The sequence below is a fragment of the Dermacentor albipictus genome, chromosome 6 (assembly GCF_038994185.2).
Source record: "Dermacentor albipictus isolate Rhodes 1998 colony chromosome 6, USDA_Dalb.pri_finalv2, whole genome shotgun sequence".
Classification (NCBI taxonomy): Eukaryota; Metazoa; Arthropoda; class Arachnida; order Ixodida; family Ixodidae; genus Dermacentor; species Dermacentor albipictus.
Window position 1 is genome coordinate 18,689,648 of NC_091826.1, and position 13,926 is coordinate 18,703,573.

The 13,926-nt window shown below is 48.9% G+C and overlaps 1 long non-coding RNA gene across 5 annotated transcripts in view; it reads right to left on the reverse strand.

Annotated features, from left to right (window-relative positions):
• Positions 1–3,203: 3,203 nt before the first annotated feature.
• Positions 3,204–13,926, reverse strand: part of LOC135896328 (uncharacterized) — a 41,367-nt gene continuing 30,644 nt past the window's right edge. For 2 of the 5 annotated variants that reach the window (XR_010562675.2, XR_010562671.2), the window contains exons 15-30: positions 13,263–13,397; positions 9,799–13,189; positions 9,531–9,721; positions 9,263–9,453; positions 8,995–9,185; positions 8,727–8,917; positions 8,459–8,649; positions 8,191–8,381; positions 7,923–8,113; positions 7,655–7,845; positions 7,387–7,577; positions 7,119–7,309; positions 6,851–7,041; positions 6,583–6,773; positions 6,315–6,505; positions 3,204–6,237 (exon numbers count right to left, since the gene is read on the reverse strand). This is a non-coding gene — a long non-coding RNA (uncharacterized lncRNA). The remainder of the gene's footprint in view (positions 6,238–6,314; positions 6,506–6,582; positions 6,774–6,850; positions 7,042–7,118; positions 7,310–7,386; positions 7,578–7,654; positions 7,846–7,922; positions 8,114–8,190; positions 8,382–8,458; positions 8,650–8,726; positions 8,918–8,994; positions 9,186–9,262; positions 9,454–9,530; positions 9,722–9,798; positions 13,190–13,262; positions 13,398–13,926) is intronic. The other 3 variants (XR_010562674.2, XR_010562673.2, XR_010562672.2) reach the window with 3 other exon arrangements.

Sequence of the window (13,926 nt, forward strand, 5' to 3'; positions counted from 1 at the left end):
GAAGGTACTGCAATGCCGGGCCGACCGGCGGCGCAGGTGAAGCAGGCGTTAAGCACTACCCATACGTGTGCCCATCGCAAAAACACTGCAATGCAGGGCCCACCCGCGGCGGAGGTGAAGCAGGCGTTAAGCACTCCCCATACGTGGGCCGATCCCGAATATAGTGCGGAGGTGCAGTTCGCCATTAAGGGGCCCACATACACAGCTTTGCTGGTCATCCTTCTTCACAGAGTGGAAGGGCACTGAGATTTCTTTATATAGTTTTTCCGCTTGCACTATTACATAGTGTGTTTCACTAAACTTGAGCCAACCTTTAAAAATATGCAAATACTACGTAGATGGACAGAACCAAGGTAAGGTTGTTTGCCGTCGCTTGGAGGTAGATTAATTTTGCATTCGGCAATAATTAGACAATTAGTCTTACTTAAGTAATGAACTTCCCAATTATTATAATCACATGAAAACTAGCAATGAGAAAATTGTAGAGCCATGCGAGAAACTCAACATATACAGCGTTCTGTTGTTCAATAGGTGCTGCATAAAGCGTTTTTTTTTTCCGAGCGTGAAAGAAGCCCGTGATTACACGCACCTTGCCTCGAGCGGCCGGTTGCGCGGCAGTTTTGTGTGTATTCGCGGGCTTCTTCGCGGGCTTCTTCGCGGGTTGAAGAGCGGGATGTCCCAACCTGGCTACTGGATTTAGGACGCACTGCTTAGCCCCCGGGGGCTGCTGTGGGAACACGCGCCACAAATCTCCGAATTCGATACATAATTTGGCGAATGTTAGCAGCTCCCACAGACGAGTTCGAGCAAGTGACGTTGACGCGCACGACCAACCCGCCCTCGTTTCCGTGTGTCCGTTCGCGTTCGCGTTGTGGTTACCAGCACAAACGATATCGACTCACCGTGGTGGCCCAGATGGTACGGGGTTGTGCTGTTGAGGTTTAGGCCACGGATTCCGTCCCAGCCACGGCGGCCGCATTCGGAAGAGGGCGGGATGCATATATGCTCGTGCAGCGTGCATTGGGTGGACGTTGAAGAAACCCAGGTGCTCGAAATTTGGATTCAGAGGATCCACCCCTACGGCGTGCATCAATCAAGAAGTGGCTTTGGCACGCAGCATCCCAGAATTTCAATGATATCTGATATCGACAGGCGTTATCACAGTCAAATGTAGATGAGAGGCTCCCTGCATTCTATACGGGGTATGAACTGACGTCATCAAGGTCGCTATATTGTAGTACAGCGAGCACGGTGAAAGCCTGCGTGTAATCACAATCCGCTTATCTCCAGAAGCACAGTGGAAGCTGTGAATTCGACTACAGTATGGCGTACGTGACGTCACTTGAATACTCCCTATACAAGCGGCGGGGGTGGGGTGTGTATGTGGCACCAGTTAGGGGGGGGGGGGGCAGCCAGTCCGTCTCCGCTTTATTATTCGACGATGGACGCCTCATGTCGCTGGGAGTTGGCTTTGAGGCTACGTAACTCTTCACCACTCCGTTTCAAAGGGGATGCCAATAAGTCATCATTGTCGAGGCTACCTGGCATGCGTTCCTGCAGGTGTTCCCATTCATACCGCTGATGATAACACACACGTAAGCAAGACAAGGCTGGAAGCGTGTTATTTAACACCTTAAGGCCCGTTGGGGAATCACGTATCAGCGGCCAGCAGGAGCGACATCTTGTGACACTTTGTCCAACTACAACGCCTTCGAAACGTTTCTGTTGCGTGAATGTTATCGTCGAACGAAAAAAAATGAGGACAACCGTATATTAATGCGCGCGTCTGCCCACGCTTCGCATCGGCACAAGCAGTAAATCGCGGTTACCGCGTTAATAGGTTTTTGTATGCCCAGTTGCGAGCAATGCGAGCAAGATAGCGCTACCAGCGTTGCTGCCGTCCACCTCTCCGTAACCTGGCATGCGGCAATAAGTTATGTTCACCGACAACCTCAAACTGTCCATAAATTACACGTACAGTGTTCAGCAAATGAAACGCGAACAACGCGAAATGCAGTCAGTGCATCACAAAGGCTCTGGCTTTTATGTAATTTTGAAATCCAGGCGCTCGGTGTCTCCAGCGGCCACCAGTGGCGCAAAAAAGTGACGGAAGCTACAAGCTCCAAGCATCGCGTTTCAATTACCGAGCCCTGTATATTGCTAAACCATCTGTCGGCTTAAGACAACGAAAAAGTTCAACGCAACCTCCCTGAAGGGGAACTATCCAAGATACGCGTAGAATTATACTGCAGCCGGCGCGGCGTTGAACGCGTTAGGCGTCGGGGTTATGCTGATGTAGTACGCACTATTCATACAAGCGTGAGAAGTACGAGCAGAGAGATACACATTAACATTGCGTTAAACCTATGCTACGTGCAGCATACTCACGTTTTGAATTCTCTTTAGCCACCTTCAATTCTCACTGGACAAGTGTTTGCCCACACTGCTTGCTATCCATCTCTTGGTATAGGCGTATACAATTCCTGCCTAGGTTTAACGCCTCCTTTGCTTATGGAGTATAAGGAATCGCGGCAGAGGACGGGCTCGTAGAATCTCTTGCGCCGCTACCTTCCTATTAACCTTAAGCTTCACATTATCGCCCAGTATTGGAAAGGGGTTTTCTGGTTTTACATGCAATTTTATGGTCCACTCGCCTTAAAATGCTACACGTGGAAAAGCTCAACCGCTAGTCGATGCCTATCCAGGACAATTCAACCTGAACGAGTTAGGGGCGATGAGGCGAAGTCACTGCGCCGGACACTATTGCGTCGCTCCTTGCGAGAGAGGAGCAGCAGCATCATAGCTTTTCGGATAACCTTATAAACAGATAGCCCTGCCTTTAGAAACTGCGAGCATTTTTTTTTTTTAGTGCACCGTTTCCGGGATCGACGAATAAAAGACTAGAAACATACCCCATGAGAAAGAGTGAGTTACGCTCACTCTGCGCACAGTAAGATGTACGCAAACTCCGGAGTAGTGCTCGTGTGCGATTAGTGCTCGCCTTGCAGTGCTTGTGCAGTCTAAGAAGATCCGGCAGCTTTTTCCAGAAAAAGGAGAAGCGCTCGCTGATTGTGCGCTATACTAACCCGTCCATGATGCTCCCATTCCGTCGGTGTGGGTAGATCAGCTGCAGACAGTGGATGGGCTCTTGCGGATGGCTGACACGAGAGTCTTCGCATCACATGGAGTTAGTGAGACGGAGAGCAGGAATAAGAAGTTTTATTTTGACAGATCTGTAAGGCGTAGTCTAAAGTGATGAATTCTCAGTACAATAAGCGCAAAAACACGACCATAAACGAAATTAAAAGCGACTCATGCTGCCTGACTTGGGCTTCATCCCCGATGATACAGAAAGCAGCATACAGTGCATTTATTTATACAGAATGAACACATGAAGTCACACGTGTACATGTATACATATAGAATATATAAGGGGATTTACATAGCACAAAGAATTTCTCAGCTTCAAGGTACTTCCGCGTATAAAAATGCAAAACGGACATTATTGCATATTGTCAGCCTGGATGTCAGGCTTTAGGCAGGAGTGGGGTACATAACAATGCAGTATATAGGAATACAATCTACATTTGGTCGAGCAAGTACGGCATTAGAAGGACCCACGTAAGACATACAAAGGGACGTAGAAACAATATGCCACGACAAGGTGAAGCATCGTTAGCTATTGCGGAATGCACTCAAGAAAGGAGACACCGTCGAATACTCAACATTGACAGGTAGGTTATTCCATGTGCGAATACTGCTCCGTTTTCGTAGAACACCAGAAATAAAAGCGACAATAACAGCATAACATAGGTCGCACCAATAGCTTTACGGCTTTATTTGCATGCATAAGGGCTTCACAGCGTGAAGTTATTTGAACTACCTGAAATGAGTAAGCGTTGCACAGCACCTTCGCTGGGAGCGGAATAAAACTTCACCCCGATTTTTGTTTTCACCAAACGAGAACGTCACTATTCGAACGTGCCTCTTCTGTGCCTTTAGGACCCAACTGGACATAAACCTATTCCTACATGATGACCCTACGTACCACGTCACCTCATAATCACTGACCCCACAATATGCAGTAATTTCGTGGATAGCCGTCCTATTGCGAACTATTGAGTGCTGTGTGGGCATCGTTCTTTCTCTTCGTCCATGTAACTAGTTACACAAAAAAAGGCCTTCAAGATGGCGCAACAATAAGTCCAAATGCCTGCACTGGTGGTATCACAAACCTATCGCGAGCATTGTGCGATATAAATGCAAGGGTGTCGTCTGTACTGAAGAGTGAAATAAAATGTTACTTCCTGGAGAAAGGCCCCGGAAAAACAAGTTCGACTGAGCAGCATCGTACATGTGTGGTTGCTTGACTTTGCGTCACAGCGGATTGAAGCAGCAAAAAAAAAGTAATGGCAGAGTAATGAGGTACAGGAAATCATCTATTTAAGACAGTGCTCGCTTTTCCAGTTATCAAGCAACGTGGAGACAAGATAATTACTGGTTGAGAACATTCGAAGTAATTGGTAATAAAATGTGTGTTCTCATATGGCGATTATATAGGCTAACAATAGCATCTGCGAATTAAAAAACTATTCAAAGCAAACTCATTCAAATACATTCGAAGTGCTACGCAAAGACATTAACACAGCGTACAGCAAGAAGTACGAGAGGAACTCGTAAACGTAACTGGCTTCAACACAAAATACAATACTAAAGCGGACATTCGATTTTCCTGCGCGTGCTCGTCACTTGTCTAGACACATTTAGACACGACTTAGCAAAGGGGAGTAAATTTAGTCCCTTTGAAGCTGCCGTCAGACAATGGCTCACTCGATACACAACAATCACGAAATTACCACACTCCGTAATCGCAACTACAGTCAGCAGGCAACGACGTCACAGCCGCGTCAAGGGTGCACTGTTCCTACTGACCTGGCGCAGTAAGCAATAAAAAGGCATACATAAACCAACTACGGCGCCATTCTGATGCAGTATAGGCGGTGAACAAACGACGACAACGAGAAGCAGTCTGATGAACGGACAGGCAATAATACATGTAATGATCATGTAATGATTCCCGCACATCAAAAAAGAAAAAGCTAAAACGGTGAGCACAATAAGATCTACGACAAACCAGTCTTAAAGCTGGATGTCATTATCATCGTGAGCAAATCAGCAAATTTTTGTTGGCGAGAGTAACCGCCCTCCCCTTTCCCATTCATTGACATTGTGTGCTTTTGTAGTGGCACGCTGATCCTTCCGAGTGGGTGATGAGGGACGTGGAAGAACCGAGAATGTATGGAGACCTTTCGGATACGATCAAGACGCCAGAACAAATCAGCCGAATGCCGAAACGAGCACCGAGATCAACCAAAGGACCAAAGCCAAAGAAACGAGCGGTTCAACCAATTGAAATGTAGATGACCATGGAGGATAGTAAACCATCAAACCAGGAACCTTTCAATAAGAATGATCCAGAAAAACCTGGAGCATCAACTGTGACGCTGGAAATGCTACCAAAATATAAAAAATTCGATGTTCGCCGTGTAGCAGTAAAGCATATGTCACACGTTCTCTACCGAATAAAATATGCACAGAGTAGGTGACACATCCGAAATGGACGAACCAAAATGCGAGCTCGTGACACACACACACACACACACACACACACACACACACACACACACACACACACACACACACACACACACACACACACACACACACACGATCAATGTACTACTACGAAAGTGCACAATGGGAATGAATGTCCGTTACTCTCGCCACCAAAAATTTACAGATCAGCTCATGAAGACACTGACAACCCTTCTTAAAGACCGAGTGGTGTCCAAGTAAAAAGGCTTATTTACTGTGCTCCATCGGTGAGCAGCGCATCCATTCGGTGAGCAACGCACGAACCTTTCAGAGCAGAAAAGCTTGTTGCTCTATTAAACTTATTAAATATGCCTGCGCAAACAAAAAATCAACATTGAAGAACTCTAGGAGCACATCCGATGGACGGTTGCGGGACGGTGACGATACGTAGTCCTTCAGAACATGAACACGCCAACAGTGCAGGCGTGCGAGGCTTTCACAGCAAGGAGGAAGCGTGTTGTATGGATCCTGGGGCAGGACGACCGGGCTGAAGATATTCGCTCTTGAGGTAAGGCCAGGAGTCTTGTAGATGAGCGTGCTGGAACATCTCTTGCACCACAAGCGACAGCATGCACTGGGAACCTGAAAGACATAAGCCGCGTTTGTTGGTCATTTGAATACACGCAGTAGCAGTACAGTCGTGCGTACGCGACACTTACCAGACGTATAGGAGGGCGAGGGGACGAGTCCAGTCTACCAGCAGGAGGCCACTGGCGAGAGAGTGTAGAATAGCGGTCGCTCCTGGTACAGGGGATGCTCGTGCCCGAAGTAATATCTCGCAGCGAGGACAGTAGTGCAGGAGCGCGCTGGGTACCCTTGTGGACCGCAACAGAAAACAGGCGTGCAGAACCTGGAACAACACAGTGCTTATTTGTTAACCACTGGAGGAGACAGCCGTATAACGATTCGTGTGTACGCGACACTTACCAGACGTATGGGAGGGCGAGGGGACGAGTCCAGTCTACCAGCAGGGCGTCCCTGGCGAGAGAATGTAGAATGGCGGTCGCTCCTGGAACAGGGGATGCTCGTGCCCGAAGTAATATCTTGCAGCGAGGACAGTAGTGCAGGAGCGCGCTGGGTACCCTTGTGGACCGCAACAGAAAACAGGCGTGCAGAACCTGGAACAACACAGTGCTTATTTGTTAACCACTGGAGGAGACAGCCGTATAACGAGCCGTGTGTAGGCGACACTTACCAGACGTATGGGAGGGTGAGGGGACGAGTCCAGTCTACCAGCAGGGCGTCCCTGGCGAGAGAATGTAGAATGGCGGTCGCTCCTGGAACAGGGGATGCTCGTGCCCGAAGTAATATCTTGCAGCGAGGACAGTAGTGCAGGAGCGCGCTGGGTACCCTTGTGGACCGCAACAGAAAACAGGCGTGCAGAACCTGGAACAACACAGTGCTTATTTGTTAACCACTGGAGGAGACAGCCGTATAACGAGCCGTGTGTAGGCGACACTTACCAGACGTATGGGAGGGTGAGGGGACGAGTCCAGTCTACCAGCAGGAGGCCACTGGCGAGAGAGTGTAGAATAGCGGTCGCTCCTGGTACAGGGGATGCTCGTGCCCGAAGTAATATCTCGCAGCGAGGACAGTAGTGCAGGAGCGCGCTGGGTACCCTTGTGGACCGCAACAGAAAACAGGCGTGCAGAACCTGGAACAACACAGTGCTTATTTGTTAACCACTGGAGGAGACAGCCGTATAACGAGCCGTGTGTAGGCGACACTTACCAGACGTATGGGAGGGTGAGGGGACGAGTCCAGTCTACCAGCAGGGCGTCCCTGGCGAGAGAATGTAGAATGGCGGTCGCTCCTGGAACAGGGGATGCTCGTGCCCGAAGTAATATCTTGCAGCGAGGACAGTAGTGCAGGAGCGCGCTGGGTACCCTTGTGGACCGCAACAGAAAACAGGCGTGCAGAACCTGGAACAACACAGTGCTTATTTGTTAACCACTGGAGGAGACAGCCGTATAACGAGTCGTGTGTACGCGACACTTACCAGACGTATAGGAGGGCGAGGGGACGAGTCCAGTCTACCAGCAGGAGGCCACTGGCGAGAGAGTGTAGAATAGCGGTCGCTCCTGGTACAGGGGATGCTCGTGCCCGAAGTAATATCTCGCAGCGAGGACAGTAGTGCAGGAGCGCGCTGGGTACCCTTGTGGACCGCAACAGAAAACAGGCGTGCAGAACCTGGAACAACACAGTGCTTATTTGTTAACCACTGGAGGAGACAGCCGTATAACGAGCCGTGTGTAGGCGACACTTACCAGACGTATGGGAGGGTGAGGGGACGAGTCCAGTCTACCAGCAGGGCGTCCCTGGCGAGAGAATGTAGAATGGCGGTCGCTCCTGGTACAGGGGATGCTCGTGCCCGAAGTAATATCTTGCAGCGAGGACAGTAGTGCAGGAGCGCGCTGGGTACCCTTGTGGACCGCAACAGAAAACAGGCGTGCAGAACCTGGAACAACACAGTGCTTATTTGTTAACCACTGGAGGAGACAGCCGTATAACGAGTCGTGTGTACGCGACACTTACCAGACGTATGGGAGGGCGAGGGGACGAGTCCAGTCTACCAGCAGGGCGTCACTGGCGAGAGAACGTAGAATAGCGGTCGCTCCTGGTACAGGGGATGCTCGTGCCCGAAGTAATATCTTGCAGCGAGGACAGTAGTGCAGGAGCGCGCTGGGTACCCTTGTGGACCGCAACAGAAAACAGGCGTGCAGAACCTGGAACAACACAGTGCTTATTTGTTAACCACTGGAGGAGACAGCCGTATAACGAGTCGTGTGTACGCGACACTTACCAGACGTATGGGAGGGTGAGGGGACGAGTCCAGTCTACCAGCAGGGCGTCACTGGCGAGAGAATGTAGAATAGCGGTCGCTCCTGGTACAGGGGATGCTCGTGCCCGAAGCAATATCTTGCAGCGAGGACAGTAGTGCAGGAGCGCGCTGGGTACCCTTGTGGACCGCAACAGAAAACAGGCGTGCAGAACCTGGAACAACACAGTGCTTATTTGTTAACCACTGGAGGAGACAGCCGTATAACGAGTCGTGTGTACGCGACACTTACCAGACGTATGGGAGGGCGAGGGGACGAGTCCAGTCTACCAGCAGGGCGTCACTGGCGAGAGAACGTAGAATAGCGGTCGCTCCTGGTACAGGGGATGCTCGTGCCCGAAGTAATATCTTGCAGCGAGGACAGTAGTGCAGGAGCGCGCTGGGTACCCTTGTGGACCGCAACAGAAAACAGGCGTGCAGAACCTGGAACAACACAGTGCTTATTTGTTAACCACTGGAGGAGACAGCCGTATAACGAGTCGTGTGTACGCGACACTTACCAGACGTATGGGAGGGCGAGGGGACGAGTCCAGTCTACCAGCAGGGCGTCACTGGCGAGAGAACGTAGAATAGCGGTCGCTCCTGGTACAGGGGATGCTCGTGCCCGAAGTAATATCTTGCAGCGAGGACAGTAGTGCAGGAGCGCGCTGGGTACCCTTGTGGACCGCAACAGAAAACAGGCGTGCAGAACCTGGAACAACACAGTGCTTATTTGTTAACCACTGGAGGAGACAGCCGTATAACGAGTCGTGTGTACGCGACACTTACCAGACGTATGGGAGGGCGAGGGGACGAGTCCAGTCTACCAGCAGGGCGTCACTGGCGAGAGAATGTAGAATAGCGGTCGCTCCTGGTACAGGGGATGCTCGTGCCCGAAGTAATATCTTGCAGCGAGGACAGTAGTGCAGGAGCGCGCTGGGTACCCTTGTGGACCGCAACAGAAAACAGGCGTGCAGAACCTGGAACAACACAGTGCTTATTTGTTAACCACTGGAGGAGACAGCCGTATAACGAGTCGTGTGTACGCGACACTTACCAGACGTATGGGAGGGCGAGGGGACGAGTCCAGTCTACCAGCAGGGCGTCACTGGCGAGAGAACGTAGAATAGCGGTCGCTCCTGGTACAGGGGATGCTCGTGCCCGAAGTAATATCTTGCAGCGAGGACAGTAGTGCAGGAGCGCGCTGGGTACCCTTGTGGACCGCAACAGAAAACAGGCGTGCAGAACCTGGAACAACACAGTGCTTATTTGTTAACCACTGGAGGAGACAGCCGTATAACGAGTCGTGTGTACGCGACACTTACCAGACGTATGGGAGGGTGAGGGGACGAGTCCAGTCTACCAGCAGGACGCCACTGGCGAGAGAATGCAGAACAGCAGTCGGTGCCTGCCACAGGTGATGCTCGTGCCCGAAGTAATCTTCTGGAGCGCAGACCGTAGACGAAAGGAAGATGCAATGGAAAGTGGAAAGCATTCTCGAATGGACTCACAAATGTGGTCTAGAATAAGACGTTCGAAACTCAATCCCGCTATGGTGTTTGACGTCACAAAAAGTGACGAAAATAACGCCAACAAAAAGTTGAGAATGGACTATACTGGGCGAATTCCTGAGAAAGAAGCGATGCATGAGTTGAAGCATGTAGTTACAACCTGCACAAGGACTGTTCAGAAGGATGGAGAGCAAGTGAACGTGGAAACCAACCAAGTAGCAACTGGAAGACTATACCGAAAGCTGGAGACAAATGTCTTACCGAGAGAAAAGTACAACTGTTCAATGCGAGAAGTTTCACGCTTGGAATGGGAGAACGACCGTGATCGGTAGAATCCGAACGTTAAATACTACACGTCGCATCACGCAATGACCGAATACCGACAAGTAAAAGTAAGCGTAGTATTTGACGCTTCGATGTCAGGATCAAGAATGTTTTGAATGATAACTTTCAGGCAGGAGGCGAGAGAGAAACCGGATGAGATTCTGGTTTGCTTCCCTGCCCTGAGGGAAGGGAAATGAGACGGAGAAGGCAACAGCGAGAAAAAGCAAAGTAGCTGAAAAAACAATGTAGTGATCGTCGTGTAGGTGCAGGCAGGAGGGAATTTGGGCGCAGGTGTACCAACAATAATAATGAATTTTCGAAGGAACTCCTGCAATGACCGTAAATGTAATTAGGTTTTCGCTGATGAAGTTATGCTTGGAACATCGCAAGAAAACCAGGGAAAATGCATGAACAAGGAAGCAAATACAAAAAATATCTCCAAGCTTCAATGAATCTTAGGAAATAAACATCAATCACCGATGAGAATTTTAATGCGCATCAAGACGCCGTTCCTACGTAACCAAGCGAGACTAGAATTCTAGGAATGAAATGGCACGCGGCCGACGGTATTCTGCTATCGGCATTCAATAACGAGGAATAACCGAAACATGTTGGGACAACCGTCTTCCAGACGAAGATAAATGATCTATGGAGGAATGCATCCAGGAAAACCAAAATTAATCGACAATATGAAACGGAACAGCACAACACACCATTTTTCTCGGATGAAAGCCCGGCGGCGCATGTAAGTGCAGCATTCATGGTAACGTTACGAGAGCGGAGATAGTGCTGGTCCTGACAAAAACAGTAGCTCTGATGGATACCGTCGTCATTCTAGCAAAAGTAGAACTTGCGAGCATCAGTAAAGTACTAGACCTCTCGTACAATCATGGTGCATAGGAGAAAGAAAATGCTTGAAGCACAAGTTGAACACAGGCTTTAAAAAAAATCTAAGATTGCTCAGTAGGAAAACTATGCGGAAAATGTAGCAGATATAACCAGGAGGCACACTAGAAGAGATTTCGTAGTGAATTTCGTGGAAGGGATCGGAGTTTATGCAGACCAAGGAATAGCCGTTACAAAACGCCGGATAATAATGGAAGGAAAGAAGCAGATGAATCCCGTTTTGGACGTCGAAAAGGATTTCAAGACGAGGCATCGAAGTTGACAGGTTCGGTATTTACTTGAATATTGGAAAGGTAACTGCGTGGATGTTTCGTTCGGTGAATATTAGCAGAGAAGTTCAAAGGTCCACTAAACGTAGAGATACTGCCGAAACCTGCCTCATTTGGCAAGAACGAAGTGTCTATATTGGAAAAGAATTGCAGAAATTCAGCAAGCAAGCGAATGTGTAGACAAGAGGCGAGTGCCAGATGTTCCAAGAAGACTTCAAGGGCACCTTTGGCAGGGCCCATATGACAAGACGAGCAGCAACAAATGACATACCAGGAAGAAATGTTTACTATTAGTCCGACACGTATATGGACAAACTGCACAACGGAGTACGTGGAACATCGACTCGAATAATGACGAGATTTCGGGCAAAGAGGGGACGAAAATAAGTGAAACAAAGCAATACGACAGTGCGTTGTGTGGCGAAAATAACGTTACAGATCCTTGTAAGAGGAAGTACTTCCTCTTGACGATGGACTAAAGACAACATTGTTTGAAATAGTTGGCCTACGTTTCAACGGTGCTCAGGGACCAACTACAAAAGAAAGGAGACATTGCCATATTGCGTAACAACTTTCACATGCGCCGTGACAACAGGTGTACACTGCGAAACTGGTGGAGACGCTTGAACTCTATTCTACACTCTTTCCGGTGCTTCCCAGCTCGAAAATAAATGTGATCAGCGACAACGCAACACACCGGAAAACTAATAAGGAATTGAATGTTGTCACAACATTACGTCGCCAAACAACTGACGAGTTCGTGACCAATCACCAAGTGGAATTACCTGCTGAAGAAGCACAGTAAGATGGCGGCTTCCGATGAAGGCGCATCCGTACTTTTCGAGTCAACTGCGAAAAGCGATCGGCCGACGTGTACTGCATAATGGAGAAATATACCTTAATATACGAAGTGCGTCAAGAACAACCAACTGTTAACGCAAGTTCACGGTGGACCTAGACAACCTATTCCATTAGCTCTTGCATACCCAACGGGCGGAAACAAGCGTGGGAGGAGACATTGAAGGACGGCAACCTTCGATAAAAGGGGAGACCATGTGAAGTTACAAAAGCACAGTAAAAAATGCAACTGAGAGTAGACGAAATAATTTATGTGTCAGGAAATGACATCACCTAACATCACCAGGAACTGAAGTCCAACGTCGTCTTACATGGAGAGTGATAGTCAAGAGCCTATTGCAAAATCTGTGTGGCAAAGGATGTTTTCCGTAGCATAAACCAAACGTCGATGACCGGCATAGTATATACATTCGACAGCAAATTTCTCCGGAAGCCCACAAAGTTTGTATGCTTGCGGCACCGGGAAGATGTAGCAACATGAGTAAGCAAAACAGCACTGAGAGAAAAGGAACAGCTGCCATTGGAAAAGCTCCATCTCGTAACAAAGCTTCATTCAAAAGAGACGTTCGGAACCTTAAATGACGCAGGATTTAGATACCACACGAGAAAACATCCGTAGTACCATTGGAATCTATATGGTACTTGTCAGAAGTAGGGCAGCGAGATGAACGAATCTCGGTCTGCAAGCTGGAAGCCACCGGCGAGGAAAATGCTGACGTAAAACAGCCGGCCATGGGACGAGTAGAGACGAAGTTGATCTCTGTATTGTAGGAGAGAGACTAGATGTGCTGAAGTGGCCCGCTGGATGTGCTTGTGAATAGCCCCAATGGAAAGCAGACGGTAGGAACCTGCAATGACGCAGGGCTCGTTAAACACCCGAGAACACAGCAATACTACGATTCTAGTGTTCATGGTACTTACCAGGAGTAGTGCCTGGCGCGGAAGAAAGCCAAATCCACCAGCGAGACTCCAGCGGCGAGGGAATGCGATGGATGCGAAGAAACTGGATCATCTTCCTACTCTTGACGGTCGCGATCGAAAGCAGACGTCGGGATGCTGAAAGGACAATATTCGTACTGAGCATTTGCAATAAAATACTTGAACGCGTACTGCACAAGAGATTATCGAGGTCTCTAAATAGAATTAGGACACCTCAAATTGGTTTACAGTTTAAGGCAACTGAGCTAGCTTTACTGCAAACAAATTCTTATAATAGCGACCAAACGTTGTATGCAGTGGAAGTATGTCTGGACCGAGGCTTTCGATTCAGTCAACCACCAAGTAATTTTCAATAAGCTGAATTCTTACGGAATTAGAGGGTGCGGGCTAAGCCTTATTAGAAGCTATTTGCAAAATGGTACGCAACATGCTACACTGGGTTTATCATCGTCCAAACTAATCCGACTACAGATGCACCAAAAGGCTCATTAGGGCTGCTTTTCGTGTTCGTTTGTATGTGCCATACCACTTGTATCCCACTAATGGAAAAATGCTTTTGTACAAAACTCAGTGTTGTCCCATGTGACGGCAGAGGTGCTCGGCCTCTGTCCCGACGTGGGAGCGGCCCGCATCAGTCCCAGACTGA